At 37.1% G+C, this 21,788-nt stretch overlaps 1 protein-coding gene across 2 annotated transcripts in view; it reads left to right on the plus strand.

Moving 5' to 3' along the window:
* The window catches only part of Lrba (LPS responsive beige-like anchor protein), a 488,275-nt gene that overhangs the window by 399,329 nt on the left and 67,158 nt on the right, over positions 1-21,788 (plus strand). The gene's annotated exons all lie outside the window — the stretch shown is intronic.

The raw sequence follows: 21,788 nt of genomic DNA on the forward strand, positions 1-21,788 counted from the left end.
TGGATCTTGGGAGCTCAGTCCAGTGCTCCTATTTGGGTCTCTTTCTCTATCTCCATCCGCTGCTGGACGAAGTTTCTATGGTGATGTTCCAGCTATTCATCAGTGTCACTATGGGACAAGGCCAGTTCAGGCACCCTCTCCTCTACTGCCCAGGGTCCTGGTTGGGGTCATCCCTGTGGACTCCTGGGAACCCCTTAAGAGCCAAACCTCATGCCAACCCCAAAATAGCTCCCTCATTATGGGAGCAGGGAAGGAGAAATGTTTAAAAAGTGAAAAGAAATTAAAGAAAGGCTTAGGACCAGGTGTGTTGGTGTATACTTTTAACCTCAGCAGTCGGGAGGCAGATCTCTATGATTTTGAGGCCAGCCTGGTCTATGGAGTGAGTTCCAGGGCAGACAGAGAAACCCTGTCTCAAAAAACAAAAAGAGAAATAAAAACAAAAACATTTTTTTTTTCTTTTTTGTAATTAGAGTGCTTGTTTCTCAAGTGTGGACCTAGAGGACAGTACCACTTCACAGTGTTTAAAAGTTTGACATGCCTAATTGGATTCAAAATTTAAATAAACTGTTGGAGGGTGAGCAGTTTAACTGTGGGAGGCGGAGCTTGTTTGGAAGTGGGAATTACTAGGAGTGTGTATGTCCATGGAGGCTCTGTCTGACCTGGGCTCACTCTGTCCACCATGATGTGGCTTATTCTGCCATAATGATAGAAACTCCTAAAACCATGAGCAAAGTAAATCTTTTCTTGTTTGTTACTGTTGGGAATTCTATGACAAAGATGACAAAATCTGCATGCTTCACTGCTGACTTTTAACATCCAGCCATTTTGGACAATTCTTATTTCCATCTGCAGATCTAAATTCTGCCCTTTTTGTTATGTCTCTTAGGAAGTAAACAAAATGACTCACTTCCGTGTGTGCCAGAAGATCTAGTTGCTCATTTAATTGAATCAAGAGTATTCTGTATTTCAAAATCAGTCTCAATCTCCTGGGTAAACTGGGAGAGGAGGAGGATGGGAACATGAGAGATCATGGCGGAGTTGGGGGGCCGGAAAGGGAGAGCAATCAAAGAGATATCTTGATAACGGAGGCCATTATGGGCTTAGGGAGAAACCAGGTGCCAAGGAATCTCCAGGAAACCACAAGGATGAGCTGAACTAAGACTCCTAGCAATAGTGGAGAGGGTGCCTGAACTGGCCTTCTCCTGTAATCAGATTGGTGACCACCCTAATTGTCATCAGAGAGCCTTCAGCCAGTAACTAATGGAAGCAGATGCAGAGATCCACAGCCAAGCACTGGGCCAAGCTCCTGGAGTCCAATTGAAGAGAGGAAGTAGGGGCTATATAAACAAACTGGACCAAGATTATGATGGGGAAACCCACAAGACAGCTGACCAGAGCTCATGGCTCTCACAGACTCTAGACAGCTAGGGGCCCTGCATGGGACTGACCTAGACCCTCTGCATGTGTGTGTGACAGTTGTGTAGTTTGATCTATTTCTGGGACCCTTAGCAGTGGGACCAGGCTCTGTCCCTGGTGTATGAGTTGGCTTTTGGCGACCTATTCCCTATGGTGGGATGCCTCCTTCAGATATGATACAGGGGAGAGGAGTTTGATCCTGCCTCAACTAGATATGCCATGCTTTGTTGACTCCCCAAGGGAGGCCTTAGCTTAAAATTAGCACATGACTGCAGCATTTCTAATTTCAAATATGTTATTATGAAGAGGAATAGGGTAGAAAAGATAATTATTACAAACTGGTTTATTGATTTACTTGAAACATTGTTTGTACTTTCTGTCTTGCCGAGCATGACTTCAGTTGCTACCTGGAACAGAAGGACTTAGCAAACTAGCTGAAACAATTAGTTGTCTTTAGCAGCCTGGTGGCTGCCATGAATACCCTGTAAAAAACTTCATTTGCTTTGCCTGCCTCACAATGTGGTTTTAAAATATAAATGAGAATAAAAACTGAACCCAGTATTGAAGCCTTTCAAGAGATGTCCTGGCTTTGGTCCACCAGTGACATTGTCTCTCTTCCACTCTCATGGTTTTGGGGGTGCTTATTCCAGAAATATTCCTGCAACAATTATAGTTTATAAACATACAGAGGAAGTAGAATGTTGTACTTAAGTTTTTTTTCTTTATTTGGAATTATTTTTATTCACCCTCACTCTTAGCTAGTAGATCAACTCACTTTCTTTTTCAGCATTTGGAAACTATTAAGTAACTTCTAGCTTTTGAAACTGTACAATCTATCTTTTTAATTTGCTTTGAACAAAATTTCATCTGTCTACTATTTTTCAGTTTTATTATAATCTATTTACATGTGGATTTATTTATTTCTTATTCAGCTTGGGCTCATATTGTGTCCTGAATCTAAGGACTTGCATTTTAATAAATTCTTGGAAGTTCTCAATCATTAATAGTTTGATATCATCTCTCTCTAATAATTTATTCAGGGTCAGATTTCTTCAGGGTATATGAAGCATAATTAATAAAAGCTCAGGGTCAGAAATTGGGGTTCAACCTAAAGATCCAAAAAGCAAAACATCCAGCCACTGGCACTTACTTCAACCTCAGTCCAAAAATGGTGATCCTGCCTCCAGGAATCTCAGAATGAGATAGTGTGTTGAGAACTGTTTCCTCCATTTTATAACCCTCTCTTGGGCTGGGATTAAAGGCATGCACCTCCCGGTTTCTATGGCAGCTAGTGTGGCTACTGGGATTAAAGGTGTGTGTTACCATAACCTGGTCTGTAAGGCTGACCAGTGGGACTGTTTTTCTCTCAGATCTTCAGGCGGTCTTTGTTTATTAAAATACAATTGAAATGCCACTACAGGTATATGTTGGATTTTGTCTACCTTTTATATCTATAAAGTTCTAAAGGCAAAAACATTCTCTTTTCTTTATAGGCACATAATACCTTTGACTCCAGTTCCTGTGCTTTTCATTCAGATTTAGAAGCTGTGTGCCGGAAGCTAGGAAGACCAAATAAATCTTTATTTTACAGTTTTATGTTTAGAAATTTTTATCATATTCTGGGACTTGAACTTAGGGTTTCATACACGTGTTCCACCGATCAACCCTACTAGCTCCTTGTTCTTTTATTGGTTTTTTTTTGGGGGGGTGGTTTTCGAGACAGGGTTTCTCTGTGGTTTTGGAGCCTGTCCTGGAACTAGCTCTTGTAGACCAGGCTGGCCTCAAACTCACAGAGAGCCGCCTGCCTCTGCCTCCCGAGTGCTGGGATTAAAGGCGTGCGCCACCACTGCCCGGCTCTTTTATTGTTTATAATTTCTGTCTGACCTATCAGATGCCTCATACTGTTAGATCATTACTTTTCAACTATTTGAAATCTAGAGGTTACTCTGTTTAAACTTGCTGCTTTCCATTCCTAGAATTTCAAATTTTTTTATCAAATTAATTTAAATCCCTTTACCTTATCTTTTTATGCTCATATTCTTCATATATATTATCCTTTTAAAAAAGACAACCAACTATTTCTGGAGCAGTTTGGGAGAAGCACATGCGATGTTCAGAGTTGTCACACACGCTTCCCATTTCCCTGCTCCATTTTCCATGCTGCCAACATCTGCTGAATATGGTATGTTTATTACAATATGAGTCTTGGTAGCCAATTTTGTAATTTACATTTGGATTCACAAATGCATAGACACATCACACACTACTAGGAAAACCCCTTGGGTACCACTATTTGTTCTTCTCCTCACCTCACTGCCACCCCTAGGATCCCTGACAACCAACCACTGCTCCTTTTATTGTCTCCACAGCCTTGACTCCACCCAGCCTATTGTATAGTCAGAGTCACATGGTATATAGCCTTTCAGATTCACTTCATTGCATTCGTAATTAGAAAATTAAAGCTTTTCTCTGTCCTTTGAGATAGCTCATTTCTTTTTGTCAGCCATGCTGTTCCACCATGCAGGAATCCTACAGTGTGGATTAACCTCCTAAAGGACACCTTGGTTGATTCTAAGTTCAGCAAATGTAAATAAAATCCTTAACTATTCAAGTGAAAGTTTTCGTGTATAGATGCTTTCTTTTTATTTGATTAAATGTCAAGGAATAGTTGGTAGATCAGATGGTAAGAGAATATTTAATTCTGTAAGAAATTGCCAAACTTGTCTTCCTCTAAACAATATTGTTCTAATTAGCATCATTCTTTAAATTTAATGTTTAACTGACAGGTAACACCACATCATTATATGAGATATGTATGTTATTAACTGAGATTTTACGTAATATTTAGATAGATATATAGGTATGTAATATTTACTTATATAATTTTTAATTCAGGTTAAAATATCTATTTCCTCAAATATTTATGGCTTTTTTATGGTAGCACCATTTAGATTTTTTTCTTCTTTCTTACATAATTTATGACAGTAATCAAGAAATGTAATTTTTAATGTATTGTCGAATCAGTTTTCATCATTGACTCATGATCACTTGGCTCCATTGGTTCTGGTCTTATAATAAAGCAGAACATCTTGACAGGGATCATGGGTTGGAACATAGTGGTGGCTCCGCTCATGACAGAAAAAAGACAGGGAGACAAGATGAACTCTTCTAAGGCCTGCCGTGGCCTATTTCCTCCAACCAGACCCACGTTCTAATAGGCCTCTTTAGCCTGAACTCAGCAATGGCTTGGTCTGATGATAGAGTTAGCTATCTCATGGCTTAGTTAACTCTCAGTAGCACCCAAGTCTAGGGATCAAGCTTTCAACATAGGAACTTTTTGTGGGGACATGTCATATCAAAACCATTACATGAGTTGTTGAATTTAAGACTCCGACATCACAATGGAGGAATTAAGATAGTTAAGTCGGAAGTGAGTATAAGTAGAGTGTACATGAAGAAAGCACTATGAGACAGTTCTAATGGACAAGCGTAATCACTATTAAAAATCTCAAGACTTAGAAAAGAATCCCAGAGCTCCTTTAAAATGCAGCTTTACCCGTGCCCTGGAGACATCAGCATTCTCAGTAGGGAGTAATTCAGAGAGTTGGATTCTGACCAATATTTGACCATTTTGTGTTTATGTTTCCTGATGATCGGTTTGTGTTTTTATATTTTACTTTACATATGCATGATATTTAGCTTCCGTGTCCAAAAGGTCTAAGAAGTTCTTTCAGTCAAGATAGACTTAAAATTCTACACAAGAACCCTTTTATTATTTGCAGCTCTTTTCATGTCCTGACAATACATAAAATAAAGGTCTTCAGTCTACAAAATTAGTATAGCTATGTTATTATGTTATGTTTATATGTACATATAATCTCAGCCAAGATCACCAAACTCCTCGAGTTGCCATTGCAGTTTCTAAATACTTTGTACACAAGTACCTTTACCTAGGAGAAGGTACATACATGTGTTCCTTTTCCTATGCTCTCAGCTAAAGTTTATCAGGACAGTTACTACTGGCTATCTTAGTAATCACAAAGTCTGAAAGATATATAGGTTTTTTTTTTAATATTTGTTTTTAATTACGAGTATGTGTGTGAGTCTGTGTGTAATATGTGCACATGATTGCAGATGCGCATCTGAGCCCGCCGGAACTGGAGTTGGCAGGTGTTTGTGAACTACCCAGTATGGGTGCTGGGGATTGAACTTAGATCCTTTACTACTGAACCATCTCTCCAGCCCCAGATATATACATTTTTATCTAGCATATTCGATGGCACTTTTAAAATCCTACTACCAGTTGAGAAGTGAAGATTTAAATTTTATTATTTGACAATAAAAAGGATACCACTTCGTATGTGGTCCTCTGGTGACATCAGTCTCTTATTTCAGTACCTACCTTTGGGTCTGTTATTCAGTAAGTCTTCAAGCATACACCATCAACCTAGAGATACTGAGTGTGAGAACTAGTGTTTAAATGATCTGACTTAAGGTTTAATTATTTAAAATAATAAATACAGAGCTGGATTTCAGCTTTTAGCTTCTGAGTCCCCGGGCCTTTCTTTCTACAGCCCACATACCACCAGATATTTGAACATTTAAGAAAGTTTATTCTGTTCTCAGGCTGTGTGCCAGAGAAACTGAATATGGTATACAGAGACATCCACCCTGTTAACGCAAGCGGGAGGAAGAAGACACTTAGATAATGCAGTAATGTTTCTGCAAGTGTACATAAGAAGCTCTTTTTAGAATATGTTTTTTCTAAATTGCTTGACATCAGCCATGTGTAAGTTAAACAGGATTTAGTTCTCAGTATTTTCCTCCTCTAGAGCCGTCTTTCCAGGAAGGATGATTAAGTGAAATATAAACATGGAGAAGAAAAGTAGACTGCTTTCCAAACATTTTAGTGATTTGTTTCTTAAATAAACAACCAATCATTGTTACCTCTATTGAAGATAAAGTGTCGTCCAAGATTGTTATATGATTAAAAGTGAATTTTGAGTATTATTTCATATTGAGAGAGTTCAAATGCTCCAGCAATGACTCTAACAGGTTCTTTCTGAAATGTGACTCTCTGCATAACTGTAAGTCTGTCCCCTGTCTGTACTTACAAAAATGATGCTACGATACCATGTAGTAAATTCAAGTCACCCCTTTTACCTTTAAACAAAATAATAAGAGTTTAATGGACAAATTGGTTTTACTATATAAATTTTTTTCACTTTTAAAGAATATCTGAGCTTTGTGTTCTGTGTGTTTGTCTAAAACTCTGCTGATAAGCAGTGGGTAGGAGCGGTAGTCATTCTCCATTTGCCACAGCAGCAAGAATACTGCAACCTACAGCTTGGCCCCTTGGGAAAATGAGGGTTAACCTCCCAAGTCCTGAGTAGCTCAGTTTGAAGGATCCGCATGTTAATGAACTTTTTAAACTAGTGCACAGTGGCCTTTTAAACTAATGCACTGTTTCTTAGTTGTTGCGTTTTTATTATTGATATTTCTGAAATTACAGAAAATAATAAAGATTTTATTGATCATGTTAAATATGTTTGTGTTGCCTTGTTAGTATTAAACTCACCATCAACATTTATGAAGGGAATATCTTTCACAGAATGAACGAATTAGCTAAAACACTGGGATAGACAGATACCCTTCTCTTGCTTTTTATTGGAATGCCTTAGGTATAAGCAAATTATTTCATTTTGATTCTAGATGCTGAGCTCCTAATAGCTTTTAAATTTATACAGTTTTTGTTTAGCTGTCAAAACATTTAATTATATCATGCCCAAAGGTGTAAAGCTGTCAAATAAATCCGAGTGTAGGCATAAACATTTGTTAGGTTATTGTGCTACTACACAGTGGTTACAGGATGGCTGGTGAACCTGTTTGGGGGAGGGGTTCGTGGAAGGACATTAACTCAGCAGGTACAGAACAACATTGGCCTGATGAATTGATGATTACTTGTAAAACAGCAGGTAGTAATGCCCCAAGTCTTGGTAATTCCCCTCTCTCCCTCTCCCTCTCTCTGTCTCTGTATCTCTGTCTCTCTGTCTCTCTGTGTCTCTCTCTGTCTCTCTGTCTGTCTCTCTCTCTCTCTCTCTCACGCACGCGCACACACACACACCCATCACCCCTTCTCCCAGTAAAATAAAGCCAACAAGAAAGAGTGGTAAAATCTTTGGGTCAGTTTGTACTGTAAGAAAACTAGCTTTCTGTAAAAAATAGTATCCTTTCTCTCCTTACTTCTGCCTTATTTCTTTGTACTAAACATGAACATTACCTCAGTCATGCTTCACCTTCTCCTTATCCTCTCTTTGCCATGGGAAGAATTATTCCAGTAGCACTTGGAAAGTATTGTAGCCAATCAACAACTAATTACTATCAGTTTTGAGTTTTCTATGTAAAACATTTTTAAAGAAAAAAAAAACGGTTTTATTTTAGTTCAGTAACTAACTGTCCCATCAGTTTTATGAAGTTAGTTTTATGACATCATTTGAAGGCAGAGCGTTAGTTCGAATAAGAACGAGTACTTCTCAAATGCAAAATTCACGAAGAGGTAAGGGAGTAAAGTAAATTAGTTCTACTTTGAAGCTTTTATTTTCTTCCCCTTTCAAATGAATGGGAAGGCCCTTGAGAGGCCCTTGAATGAAAGCTGCTTTTCATTAGTGCTACCAAATACCTACTTGAAAGAGTGGAGTTCTGACTGAACACCACACAAGAGAAAGGGAAAGCTTCCTTTTCTCCTGCAGGACCATCAGCTAAATAGCTCTTGGCTTCTCGTTTCCAATCAGGTGGTTTCACATCAGAGTTAATTACTCCAGTCATTTATTCTAATCACCCTCCTCTTATGGCTAGCTGCATTCTGTCATGGGGTGGCATCTTTTGAAGCCAGTTAAGTTTGAAAACCACTGCAGGGTACTTGAGGCTCATTAGTGAGGCCTATCCATGCCTGGCTTTGGATTTGCTCCCTGATTAACTCTGCATCTCCTGGCCTTGCTCCCCCTCCCTCCATTCCCTACCCCCACTCCTCCATCCTTCTCAAACAGGAATGTTTCAATTAACTCTTAACATGCTGCCTGTCTTTTCACCCACAGGTTTAGGAAAAATGTAAATGCTGTTATCGCTACTCAGACCCATGCTGGATCGTAACATTATAGCAGTATCTTTTGAGTGTGGTCACACTGCCTGTAGAGAACCCACCGAGGCGAGTTATAGTTTTGAACAACAGGAGAAAGATGGTCCTTTACAGAATAAACACATTTAAGTTCTTGATCCAGTTCTCCTAACCCAGCATTGATTCCAGCCCTGATTTGAAGCACTGCATATATTTTCCCAGGGGACCCGGGGTTGTGAGAATAGCTGTAAGACTCAAAACAGAATTGCTCATTTTTAATTTAAAAGCTATTGTCAGGTATAATAGTTCAATCTAAAAGCAATTATCAGATCATGTTTAAGAGATACTAGAATCAGAAAACAAAATGTGTTACATCACTTTTTAAAATGAAAGAAAAACATAACTATTGAACAGTCTGTTTGGTGTAGTTATATGAAAATATTTAAAACATTGTCTGAAAATTAAGAACTACATATGTCTGGTGGGTAAATGAATTTTTCCAAAATTGGAAGAGACACGTTTGTTTTTTTCTATTCTTTCCACACAACAGTTTGATATGAAGTGATTTGTGTCTAGACAAAATGTAAAACTTTAAATATGAATCACAGTTTTGTAAGTTAATAGTGTCTGTAGATATTCACTGATAAGCAAGCTGGACTCTTTTCTTAGTTCTCTTCTCCCCAGCAGCTGTTTTGTTTACTGAATCGCTGGTTTACCAAGAGCCTTTAGGATTACCAGCCAGCAGACATCATGGGTATTGTCTGCCTTGATCTGAAGATTGCTGATTAATGTACAGTAAGATAATGAAAAAGGCTAGAGTATAAATTCTTACTCCATTCAATAAATATTTATCAAATGTCTACAATATGCTCAGTTCCAGAGAAGCAGATATATATAATCATGCCTTGTGGAATCCACATTCAAGCAAGGAAGACAGAAATGTAAACTGTAATAAAAGATGAAAGTATTAGTTTAAAAGTTAGTGTCAGTGCAAAAGCCTGTTTGAGAGAACAACAAAACCTGTAAATAGAGGCTTCACATTGATGTAGTACATTTTGCTTATTATATATATTCAGCAATACTCATTGCTTAGCATTTCTAAATCATATATAAAATAATTAAATTGTAATTTCTTAGTATCAAATCATTTTTTAGTTTTAAATGTATTATTCTGCATCAAAGTGAAAATTATTCAGAAGAATGTGGAGTAGTTAATGGCCTTACTTTAGGACTCAAACGGATGGGGTTCAGGTTTCAGCTCTGACATTTACTGGCTGTGTGACATCAGGCATTTTACTGAAGCATTCTTAGCTTCATTTGTAAAACAGCTTTTAAAAATGTAGGGCTTATCTCTTAGGATTATTGTAATGATTAAATAAATAATCAATCTAAAACATTCCACATGAAGCAGGGCTCGTCCTAAGCCCCCACTCTGTTGTTGCTCTTCTGCTGATCTTTGGTTGATCAGTCCACCCACCTTCGACTGGCGCTCCACACGCATTTTCCTTCCACAATATATACACATTTCTAGAACCTTTGTCAGGTGTCATGGTGCTATTTGCATCCGTCTTCTGGGGTTCATGAAGAGAAAGTGAAACCTTTAATGACACTTCAGTATTGACTTCACTCTTCCTCTTCTCCATGGAACCGTCCTACCTCAGTCTAATTATGTGGTTAACAAACTGCAGAATCGTGGTTGCTATGGCCAGTAAGGACAGAAATTCACATACTAAAACTCTGCCAGGCTTGAACATATCAACTGGATAGAGTTCTGTACTCATTTTTTAACTGCTTATACGATGTTTTAAGATCATAGTCCCTCCATACAGTTATTGAGCTGTACCAGAAGAATGCTTAAGTTCAGTAGGCAAGTGTTGAGACCCTTCTGGATAATTAGATCTATGATCACGAAATTGCAAGACAATGACACCTGCCCTTTGGGGCTGCTATTTTAAGGAGGAGACAGATCAGTAATTAATTAGGGAACTAGGTTAAGTGACACAGTCATTCATTTACAGTACTTTTTAAATACCTATTACATGCAAGTAATAGAAAAATGAGAATAATAGTATATAATATCTGCTTTGAAGGGAATTGTTGTTTAGTGAGGCAGATAGACAATAAATAAGCGAAAATACATATATAATTTGTGATAATACATATGTAACAAGTAATAAGTGTGGTATTTATATTGTATGCTATAAATGAGAAGCAGGGCTACCATGAAAGTGTGTATGTGTCTGTCTGTCTATAATAAGACCCAAAGAGGAAATGTTCTGTTTCTTAGTAAGGTTATGAAAGACTATAGAGGACAAGCCTACACTTGGTCTTCATCTTTAAGGGTGAATATAGCCAGGCCATGGTTGCTCAACCTTTAATTCCAACACTCAGGAGGCAGAGACAGGCAGATCTCTGTGAGTTGGAGACCAGCCTGGTCTGTCTACATAGTGAATTCCAGGACAGCCAAAGCTCCATCGTGAGACCCTGTCTCAAAAAGGGTGAATATGGAGGGCTGGGTAAAGCTCGGTGATAGCATATATGCTTATCATGTCCTTAGTGCCTGCTACATACACGCACACACACACCTATTTACTCCTGCCCACACAACTCACAAAGACTGTCTAGGGGTTTTCAAGGAATGGAACAAGAACATGGAAATGGGCAGTTAAGATACAAGATGCAGAATGGGCAAAGTCATGCAACATGAGCTAAAGTTAATTCTGATGGTAGAATGCAGTACTGTGAATTGCGTGGAGGATTTGAAGAGTGTGAACATTTTACTTCTTTAAACAAGTGGTACTCAAAGGTGGTTTCTGGACCAGCAGCATTTATATAATCTGGGAACTTGTCACAAAGGCAAATTCTTGACCTCCATCCTGATGTGCCATATCAGAAACTCTGAGTGGAAGTCTGGGAATGTGGGTTTTAATATGATCCTTAGCTGATCTACATGAAGTTGGAAATCCACTGCTTTAGAGGTAGGAGAGCCAGTGAAAACTTTAAGGAAAGCGGTGCCTGGATCAGATTTCAGGCATAATAGTAGAAGAGAATGAGTAGGGGAAAATTACAGAGAAGGGGTGTGGTTTGGATATGTTTAGAATCATTGAGCCGAGAAAGAGTGAAGCATGGATCCAAAGATAGTCACAAAGGGAAGGAGGGAGGGAGGAGTTCTGAAGATTGGAGGAAGCTTGTTGGGGCTGCCTAAGGCTCTGAGGGTGAGAGGAAGGGTGAGGATGACTGCCACGTTTCCTATTTGACTGGGCGAACGGAGAACCTACCATGAGCTGACGAGAGAGGGTGCACATGTCAAAGGAGAAACTACCCATCGCTGCTACTGTGTTAGGCTGAATTACATGAATACACACACACACACACACACACACACACCATGAAGCAGTCCACAATTTGGATTTGAAACTCTAGAATGATTCCCACTGGTGGTGGCTGGATCCTGTCCCTTCTTAGCTGGTTAGACAAAAGTAGAAGTCTGGGACTGAATCATGAAGAGTGGCAACACCAAAAACGTGGCAGAAGAGAAATACTCCATGGTTAAATGGCCAGAAGAATTGAATAGATTTTAGGGTCCATAGCGAGGATAGCAGAAAGAGAGTTAGTAACGGAAAGGAGCTGAGGGAAAATGCGCCCCCCAGACCCACACAATAATCTTACAATAGCAAAAGCATCACCTTTGTTGTACTGAAAACAGAAAGCAAGAATTTAGCTAAGTCAAAGAGAAGAAAGCAGATATCAAAAATAACATTTATTTGATTCTTTCAAGACATTTACATTGTTGATTTCACACCTTTGTATTCATGATTGTATACTATAATTAAAAATGTTTATTACATAGCATTCTGTTGATAATTCAGAGAGAATTATATCCACAACTTACTGTACTTTAAAGAATTGTGTTGTAGGTTCTACGAACTATCTAGTAGTAGACAGAAGTTAATTGATGAAAACACACAGATTTACACGGCTAACTTTCAGCCAGGATTGTATCCTTAGTGCTGAGTTTATGGTCTGTGAGTGTCTAACTGTAGACAGCCAATATGGAAAAGTCCTAACCAGGGACCTTTAAGGATGGTAAGTTGGCAGAAGGACCGGGACTTGGTAGATTTTGCTTTTTGTCTCTATTTAAAGAGGATGAACAGAGTGCCATTTTTCACGTTGCCACATTGCTCCCGTGATCTGTAGTGTGAAAGAGCACGTGCGGCAGAGCATTATGTCTGCTCCACTCCTGAAGATGCTGGATGACTGCTGTCGTGCCTCACGGTCTAGCCGTTCTTTATGGTGCTGAGAACTGCAGTGACCTCAAAACCACACTGAAAATCATCTAGTCTTCTAGGGACTTGGTGCTTTATAAGATTTACCTTGTGGCTATTGATAACTTGGAATGTGGGTTGTTTTTATTAATGTATATTATATACATAATAAGTATATAACACATCACAGATTCTTAGATTTAATATAAAATGATACTTTTATATTGGTTTTAATTAAGCATTATTAAAATTGATTCACCTGTGCCTACCAGGAGAATTAATATTATGTATTCGGTTTCCATACATCTCTATTTGACGACATTGCTATAAAGTTTTGGTGGTCATATTGTTACCCAGATTCTTACTGGCTAAGAAACTAATGTGCCGTGGCATGGCTGTAGTTGTGTGTCTTGGAGGCACAGGAGAGAGAATTGTGAATTTGAGATCAACCTGGACTTCACAGTGAGACTCTCACTGTGATAATAATGATGACGATAATAATAAGGCAGGATTTGGAAATTCCTCTATTGAGTATGGACATAGTTTTCTTTAATATTGAAATAGTATGTAAACTTCTTTAATTTTCAACGTTACATCTAAAATAAAGTCTTAGGATTAATTTTAAATCTGTAAAAGAAAATACAGAACTATGAATATAGTTTGATAGTAAAGTGCCAGTAATTACCTTAGCACTGAAAAAAAAATCCAAAATATCAATACTAAATTTAAAATTCAACTAGTCTACCAGAGGGATTTCTTTTGCTACAGTATAGTTGGTGTGCAAACCTGAAAGCCAGGCGTCTCAAAACACAGTCTTCCTTCTCATTGACATTCAGTTGTAAATAATAACTTCCACTTTACGTCTCTCTGAACCCTATCCTTTCTTCTTCCCTGTTTGTTTGAGATGCTCTCGCTTTTCATTTCATTTTTTCCAGATGCTGGGGATTGAACCCAGGGTATCCAGCTTACGAGTCAATTACACTGCCACCAAGCTTTAACCTCACCTCCTGTGTTACTGTTTTGTTTTTTTTTTTTAATGTGCATGTGTGTGATCCTGAATGTATGTATGTTCACCTTGTGTGTGAAAGAGTCTGCAGAGATCAAACTATGGCATCAGATCCCTTGGAATTGGAGTTACAGATGTGCCGAGCCCAGGTCCTCTGCAAGAAGAGTAAGCGCTCTTACTCACTGAGCCATTGCTTAGTCCACCATGCTGCTGTCCTGAAGAAGGCTCTCAGTAACTCTCCTCTGGACTGCACCTCCTTCGCTTGGAGCTCACACACTTTCCCCTTTCCTTCCAGAGAACACCTCATCTCAGAGCCCAGCACAGCATGCATTTGCTGGGAGATACTAGCAGTAATCAAGAGTTACAAAATGAAAGTCTTTCAATCATATAGAAGTTCTGACCAAACTTAACAATACATTAAAAAAATGAAAGTTAAACAACGTGTGTGTGTGTGTGTGTGTGTGTGTGTATTCTTTCTTCTTGGAGCAAAAATTGAAAACTGTTCTATTCCTATTGTCAGGATTTTCATTTGCCAGTATAAGTTTATGACAGTCAGCCAAGGGACTCATTGGTGCCATGCAGACAGCGCCTTGTTTTTGTCTGGCATCCCTATGGGATCAAACTGCATCTGGCAAATAGGGATTCTAGTCAAGCCATCTTCAAAGGCAAGAGACTGCTAATATTTATCGTATCTCTTCAGATAAGCAAATGTAGACAGGTTTTTTAAATTTTGTTTTCCTTCTTTTTGTAACTTACTATAAAAGAAAACTTCCCAAATGTAGAGAGGTATTTTTTTTTTATTTTGTTTTCCTTCTTTTCGCAACTTACTATAAAACTTCCAGATACAGTCTTAAATTGTGGTTAAAGGGGAAAAATACTCAATTTTCTATACCTAAGTAGCATTTTACCCATTGAGCCATCTCACCAGCCCTTAGTGCATACTTTAAATATTTCAGTGTCTACAAGGAATAGCACATTGTGCTTGACATTTGGAAGCTTTTGTATATCTGTGTGGGAAAGTTTAGCTAAAATTACAGTCTGAGGAAATCTTAGACCTATCATCTAAATGTAGGCTACTGTCCCAGGCAAGTGAAAGTGGACCTGCCTTCCATATAGGCTCACATCTTTCTCTTTGTGCCCCTTAAATCTTTTAGAAATGATAAAAGTCCTATAACTCAGTTTACCTGGTTTTCAGATATGTGGTTCTGCACTTAACTGACGAAATGGCTATGTTCCAAGTACTTGTCATGAAATGTTCTCTAGAATCTACCATTCAAAGCCTCCCTAGGAGAAATCAAGTTTATTTAGGACTGCCTGAAGAGTATGCAGCCTTTCCATTTGTCTGTACTTTAAATCTACTTGAGGGTTAAGTAAGCTCCTCTGTGAGTCACATACCTGGATTCCATCATAATTGCCAAGGGAGGAATTTCTTATCTCAGAAGTAGAAATAATGTATTTTCAGGCCATCTGGTTTGTTTTTAAATTATGATCATTTTGACTCTTGTAATTGTTCAAGTTTCTCTCTATGTTGCCTGCTAGAAAGCTTAGTACCAACTTACAGGGCTCATCTCAGACAATTATGACATGTCACAACACGGTTTTACCTGTTACCTCCTGTTAAATTTCTCTGGCCACATATATGTTGTTGTGTGAACTGTTCTCTGAGTTGTTGTCTAAGCAACAGTACACAGAATGTAAATACTAAAACGAATAGGCTGGAACAGTTGCTCCTCACCCATTCTTACCTAACTAGATAGGAATACGAAAAATCTCTACATTACTGTATGTGTCACACTACAGCTGCTGTAACGCATCTGTCTGTTCTGAATTCCTAGATGTTAGAGTAGGAACAACCTAAGATTGAAATGTTAATTAAATGTTTTAATGTTCTATAGTTCTAAAGAAAATAGTTGGATAAAAATGTCAGCATACAGAAGTATTTTAAACATTCAGAAAAAAATCATCTCTCTGAAAAGGAGGTAATTGTACAAGTTTGCCTAATCCTTTTGATCTCGGCACACAGCAATACAGACTTCAGTTGAGATTAAAACTACGAATTTCAAAGGAAACATGGCCTTCAGTGTGCAAAATATATAACAGCTGGTTGAGTAGTCCATTTAAAACTGCACAATAACAATGGTAGCAGAATGTTCTCCTGCCAAAAGATGCATGGGTGCTTGATGGTTTTATCAAGGTATGATACTGTCTCACACTTCTCCTTAGTAATGACAAAAATGTGGAAGTGAACTCAAATCTCTCCACCGCTCAGCAGTTCAAGGGCAGTGTGAGTGTGCAGCTCCACCAGTGATTTCTCTATCTGCACCGCCTGCAGAATTTGAGCGTGGTAACTAAAATCCTTTTTTTTTTTAAACTGTCAAGTATAATTTTTATTCTTAGTATCTTACAGCTTTTTTTCCTTTTAATCTTTGGTCGTCCTTTTCCCCTTTTGCTTTCACGATGTATTAGTTTTAAATGTCACATTTTCACACATATTTTCAAGCTCCCAAAGTTAGACTTTTCTGTGTAAATAGTATTATAATTGCTTAACATTTTTGCATATTTATATAGTAGGGAAAACATCCAGATTCCAAAGCAGTTTGATATGCTTATAATCAATTGTTGAGAAATTAAGCTAATATTAGTTGATTTTAGTTGGCTAAATATTATAGTTTTAATTCTGTTTCACCTATAAAAATAATTGTTAAAAAATAACTTTTAAAAGGTGAAATTAATGCATTTTAAAAATAAGGATTGACAGGTGTTTGTCATTTTTAGCAAATCACATTTGGAAAACATACTTGTATTTTGAATTTTTATCTGTCCAATATGAGAAATAGTTAATTTTTTCTATGACTTTTATTGTTTGAAAGCATTAATATAATATAGTTACACATTTTTTCTTTTACTGTTATTAGATCTGTTTCGAAGGTGTAAACTCCTAAAATTCACCAGTTTCCCAGCCAGCACCTCAGGAGTTAACATATCCATCTTATTAGAGCGACAGGAAATCTGGCAGCTATTGCAGGACCTGGACCTGATGGTGCACACAAACAATTTGTCAGTCTTCCTAAAGTGAACAGCCTTCCGCAGAGTGGCTGCCTCTGCTTTGTTTGAACAGGCTAAACTTTTCCTTTTTGGACTTTAAATCTTAGACGTGAAATGTGATCCACATATTCAATCAAAATCATTTAATTCAAAGCATATTTTGATTGGAACAAAGCTGACATGGAAAGAAACTTTAGAATAAAAAAGTTGAAAGGACTTTATATCATATATTTAGCAGGAAAATTTGAAACAGTTCTAATTAGGCTGAAAAAACCAGCTTTCTTCAATGTAAATTACAAAGGTCGTATATCAATGTTAAGGAAACATTACCCTTAGTGTTTGAAATCCAGCACATGCAAACATAACAGGCCTGTTCCTTGTGTGTGTGTGTGTGTATGTGTGTCTAGAGGCAGAGGCTTTTTACATCTACTTCAAATGAAAAAAAGTTTAGAAATCCAAGCTTATAATTTGATACATCACCTTCTTTGAAACATATCACTACATAGACTCACTTACATTGGACCTCTTAACTATAAGTTTAAGTAAAATTTTAAGAAATTATGTTTTATTTTTTTCATTAAAATGTGTCACATGCATCTTATACTGAAGTATATAACAAGTGAGTACAATCAGTGAGTTTTATCTTTTTATTTGAAAGTTGTAAGTGTGATATTTTGTATCGTGGTTCTGAATCAGGCCTCTTAGATAGCTGGGGACGGAAGCAGTGGAGTAGGTGTGTGGAAATGCAAGCCTGGGACTCATGGGACTTGGCCTTTTTCTGTTTTCTCTTTATTATGTTAGTTGTTGACATCCTGGTTCTGGAAATCGAACTTACTAGTATATTCATTTCTATTTGTAGATGATATTTGATCATTTTATTTGATGTTTATAAAGTTACATCTATGATAGCACTGAGTAGGAATATCATATTGATCATATTGATATTAACACAGATTAGGGATTTACAAGCTTGGAAACCAGAGGTAACTGTCAGCCACAACTCCTTTGTCATTAACAAGTGTCTAGGATTTCTTTTGTTAATTAAAATTGACTTTCTTTTATTTTACCTTATTTTTATGTTAATAAAACTTGAATTTTATAGGAGAGTGCTATAGTATTTCTAAAGCCTTTATTAATTAATAGAATTAGTGCTAAATATCATTATTATTATTTTCAAATAGCTTAATATCTTGGAAAAAGTAAACTTTCTATATGTTAGCAAATTATTTGACCTCACTCTACTAAAGTAGAATAATTTTATATCAATAAATAATTCATTTCCTTAATGAGTTGGTTTCAGGGAAACGGATTATGTTCTTTCTGTAAGATTTATTGTTGGACACATTCATATTTACTATAATTATTTCTGACACAATCATTTATGAACAATTTATTGTCATTTTATGATATATTAAAATTTTAATTTACTGAGATTTTGTAAAAGAGCCAAGCAAGTGAAAGTTCCTAATAAGTGTTTATATTTGGCATTTACGTTCTGTACTTTTTAGCATCTTGTAATTTTTTTTGTCTCTGCCTAATAGATCCCATTAAGAAAACAGATATCAACCCCCAGACAGTTTGTCAAGACTAATATGAGTCCCCCTGGATTGAGTGACAGTTTGTGCAAAGTTTCATGTGGTAGTCTTTGCATAATCTTATGTGATCCTTAGCAATTGGACGCTAGTCACCGCTTTATTTTATAACTCAAGATGAGTTGAATATTACTATAGCTTGTTGGATATTTTCTTGGATTTTCTTTTTTACAAATGTTATTCAGAGTACACATTGGATATAAATGATGTATTCAACCTGCTAGGGGAGGGCTTACAATTGATTTGTTGGGTTGAAAGCAGCATGAAAAAAATGTTACTATCCCCTAGCTGAAAACCTTCTTTAATTCCAGCCTTAATGAAGACTGTCTTAAAGGCTTTGAAAAATTCCAAATGCTTAGCATTCCACTCACATGGTATACATGGTGTGTGCGTGCGTGCATGTGTGTGTGAATGCGCATGCGTGTGTGCACATGCATACACAAATACACTCACACTCTGAAAATGTGGGTCCACATAAATTTTATATAATGTAGTTTTTAAGACTGTATACGAAAGATTTTGAAGAATTTTAATAGGGAGTTTGTCCTTTATGCTTTTGAATCTCAAAGTTATAAGATACATATCCAAACTATTCCTCTTTGAATTATTTTCTTTGTCTTTATTGACCTTCTGCTGAGCCTCTCTTCTTCCTTCAAATGTGTACTCTGTACACTTATCTGTGCACACTTTAGGTGAGGCAACTGTCCTTCAATGCTGTCAAAAGGAGGTTAAAGCCTTGAGCTGACTTGTACTGGGATGATTCCAAACTTCTTAGAAACCTCTCAGATCTGTCACCATTCTTCTGGATTCCATTTTAAAGTTTTCCTGTGGTACTTAAAAAAAAAACAATAAAAAACTAATACAATTTTTAGGATTTTTTTAAAAGTATGTGCTTATTCACTAATGTGTTTATCACCTCCTTGAATAAATTTTGCCAATAATTCTGTGAATTGCTGGTTGACCCCTTCAGGACTGACCTGCGGCCATGTGACGGCAGGCTGAACCTTCACAGGTGATGACTCTGCCTTGTGTCCGCAGCATGATGGGGCACACAGTATTGTTTCTTCAGTGTTTTTCGTTTAAAATTCTGAAGCAGTATCAAGATAGAAAGCCTAAAGCATTTAAATCAAACCAACTTCACCATTTCAAATGTGCATAAAGAAGTAATCAACCATTAGGAAACTCGCAGCTCTTTGTCTGATGACACATAAAACAAAATTGCACTATTTGTAGAGCTTTAATATTGAGAAAATTCATTTGCACTTCTTCATATTCTAAGCCTTGTAGAATTTTATAGTCTCAAATCACAATGCCATGGACACTCAAGAGACTCCTGGCTGTTTTATCTTATTAAACAATTTTGAAATCATTAATTTTTAATTAGCTTGGATGCAGGTTTTTTTTTATTGTTTCAATAGTGGGTCTATATGAACTAAACGTTTTTTATTTAAACTACTGGCGAGAGTATTATTTACATAAATAAGTATGTTCTTCCCCACAATACGTACTGGGAGCCTGCTTTGTGTAGTGATGCTGGCTTACAGACTCGCACATCCTCCACTTTAATCCTGCAGCAGGGCTTCTCATCAGCTCATTACCTTACAGTTTTGAACAACCAAAAAGGATGCACTCTTGAAGATACATGGAAGTCCTTCCTGATTGAAAGTTCTAATTAAGTGAATTGGAGAAAATTAACTGAAATTAGCTGTCAGAAAGTCACATTTAAATGAGTGATGAGCTAGTCTGGCAGTAAACATTTAAATGATATAAATTGCCATTTAAGTGTATGGTTTAATGTTTGTCATGCATTAATGTGACATGAGACTGCAGTGACAATCAAGCAGCTCGCTCTAATTTGAACATATTTAGGGCTTTTGTGTGGAGTGCACTGCACACAAATTAAGACAATTGCTGTTTTTATGTGCCACTTTAAGCATGCGCCCTCCTATCCCTCCCAGGGCCAAAGTTAATGCAATTTACATTGGTAATTTAAATTTTTAGACTCATTTTAAATTTATGTAATTAAAGTAGGGATTTGTTTGATTATCAGAAACTCTCTTATTACGTCAAGTGTAGTGCGAAGTTGTTCGTTACTGTGTCTCTGTGGAAGTAGCAAATACGATGGATTGGATTAAAGTGTCTGAAACAGTATCTTTCACAGGAGATAGCTTTAGGCTCCTTTCATTTCATGCATTCATTAGAATGTGAGACTTGCCTAGTCGGTTCATAGAGATTTATTTAGAGAATAACATTTTATATTTGTTAGTATTGCAAACCCAGGTTAAATGGTTTTTAAGAAAACATTGTATTTAGCTATAGACACCTTCCTTATTCACAGGCACAGTTTTAATAAGACACGTGTAGTAATGAACGATGTGTCTATCACTTGTGCAAAGGTGGTTTATACTTCATTGGTGTTTGCTTTAGTTAGTCCATTTGGGGCTAAGGATTAGAGGTCAGTGATGGAGCATGCACAGGACCCTGGGTTCAGCCTCCAGCACTAAAGAGAAAGCAGGTGTAGCCAACTGCACCTTGAAACTTACAGCTATCTTATACTAATAACACAAGTACATCACAATCATACAGTTTAAATGCTAAAACTAATTTCATTGAGAATTTTTGCCAGATAGAATTTGGAATATTTTCAGTTGTACTTCAGAGTTAACTTTGACAGCTTTGTTAACTTTGAATAGTATTATTTGTTGGAAAACCTAAACTACTAAGTATTTAACTTTGATGCTGGAATAATTTTGAATAGTCTTACACAGTATAAATAGGAATAGCATCCTAAAAAGTCTCTGGCCTTGGTATTCCTAGGTTTCCTCAGTTCAGCAAACATTTATAGATATCAACTGTATTTGGCACAAAGTAATAGAAAATGGGAATATGATGATAAATAGGAAGTGAATCTTTTGCCCAGCATTTCAAGTGAATATTTGATCATGTTCATTAATTATTTATTGAGCACAGTTAATAGCATAAAGTGTTTGGTTTAGTACTGATACATAGAATAAAAATCCAGCAGTTATAAGTCCCCACAAAATCTAATTTGCTATTATAAACACAATCAAAATACTAAATAATTTGGTTGCAGTTTCAGGAGACGACATGTTTTAATTTGAGAAAAATGTTAATATCCCAAGTTAATAGAAAATGTTTAATATTTTTACATTTGTTTCCCGAAGTTGTCCTTTACTCTATGACCTCCTTTCTTTGAAGCATGAATTGCATTCCTGTCAAGCCTGATTTACAAGTACGACCAAGATAAGCCCAGCCCCAGTCCTTATAGTGCAGGCAATGCAGTGGGAGAATGCCGAAGTGATTACTCCAGCTCAGGATGATGAGGGCCA

This window comes from Microtus ochrogaster, chromosome 1 (genome assembly GCF_000317375.1).
Source record: "Microtus ochrogaster isolate Prairie Vole_2 chromosome 1, MicOch1.0, whole genome shotgun sequence".
NCBI classification, from domain to species: domain Eukaryota; kingdom Metazoa; phylum Chordata; class Mammalia; order Rodentia; family Cricetidae; genus Microtus; species Microtus ochrogaster.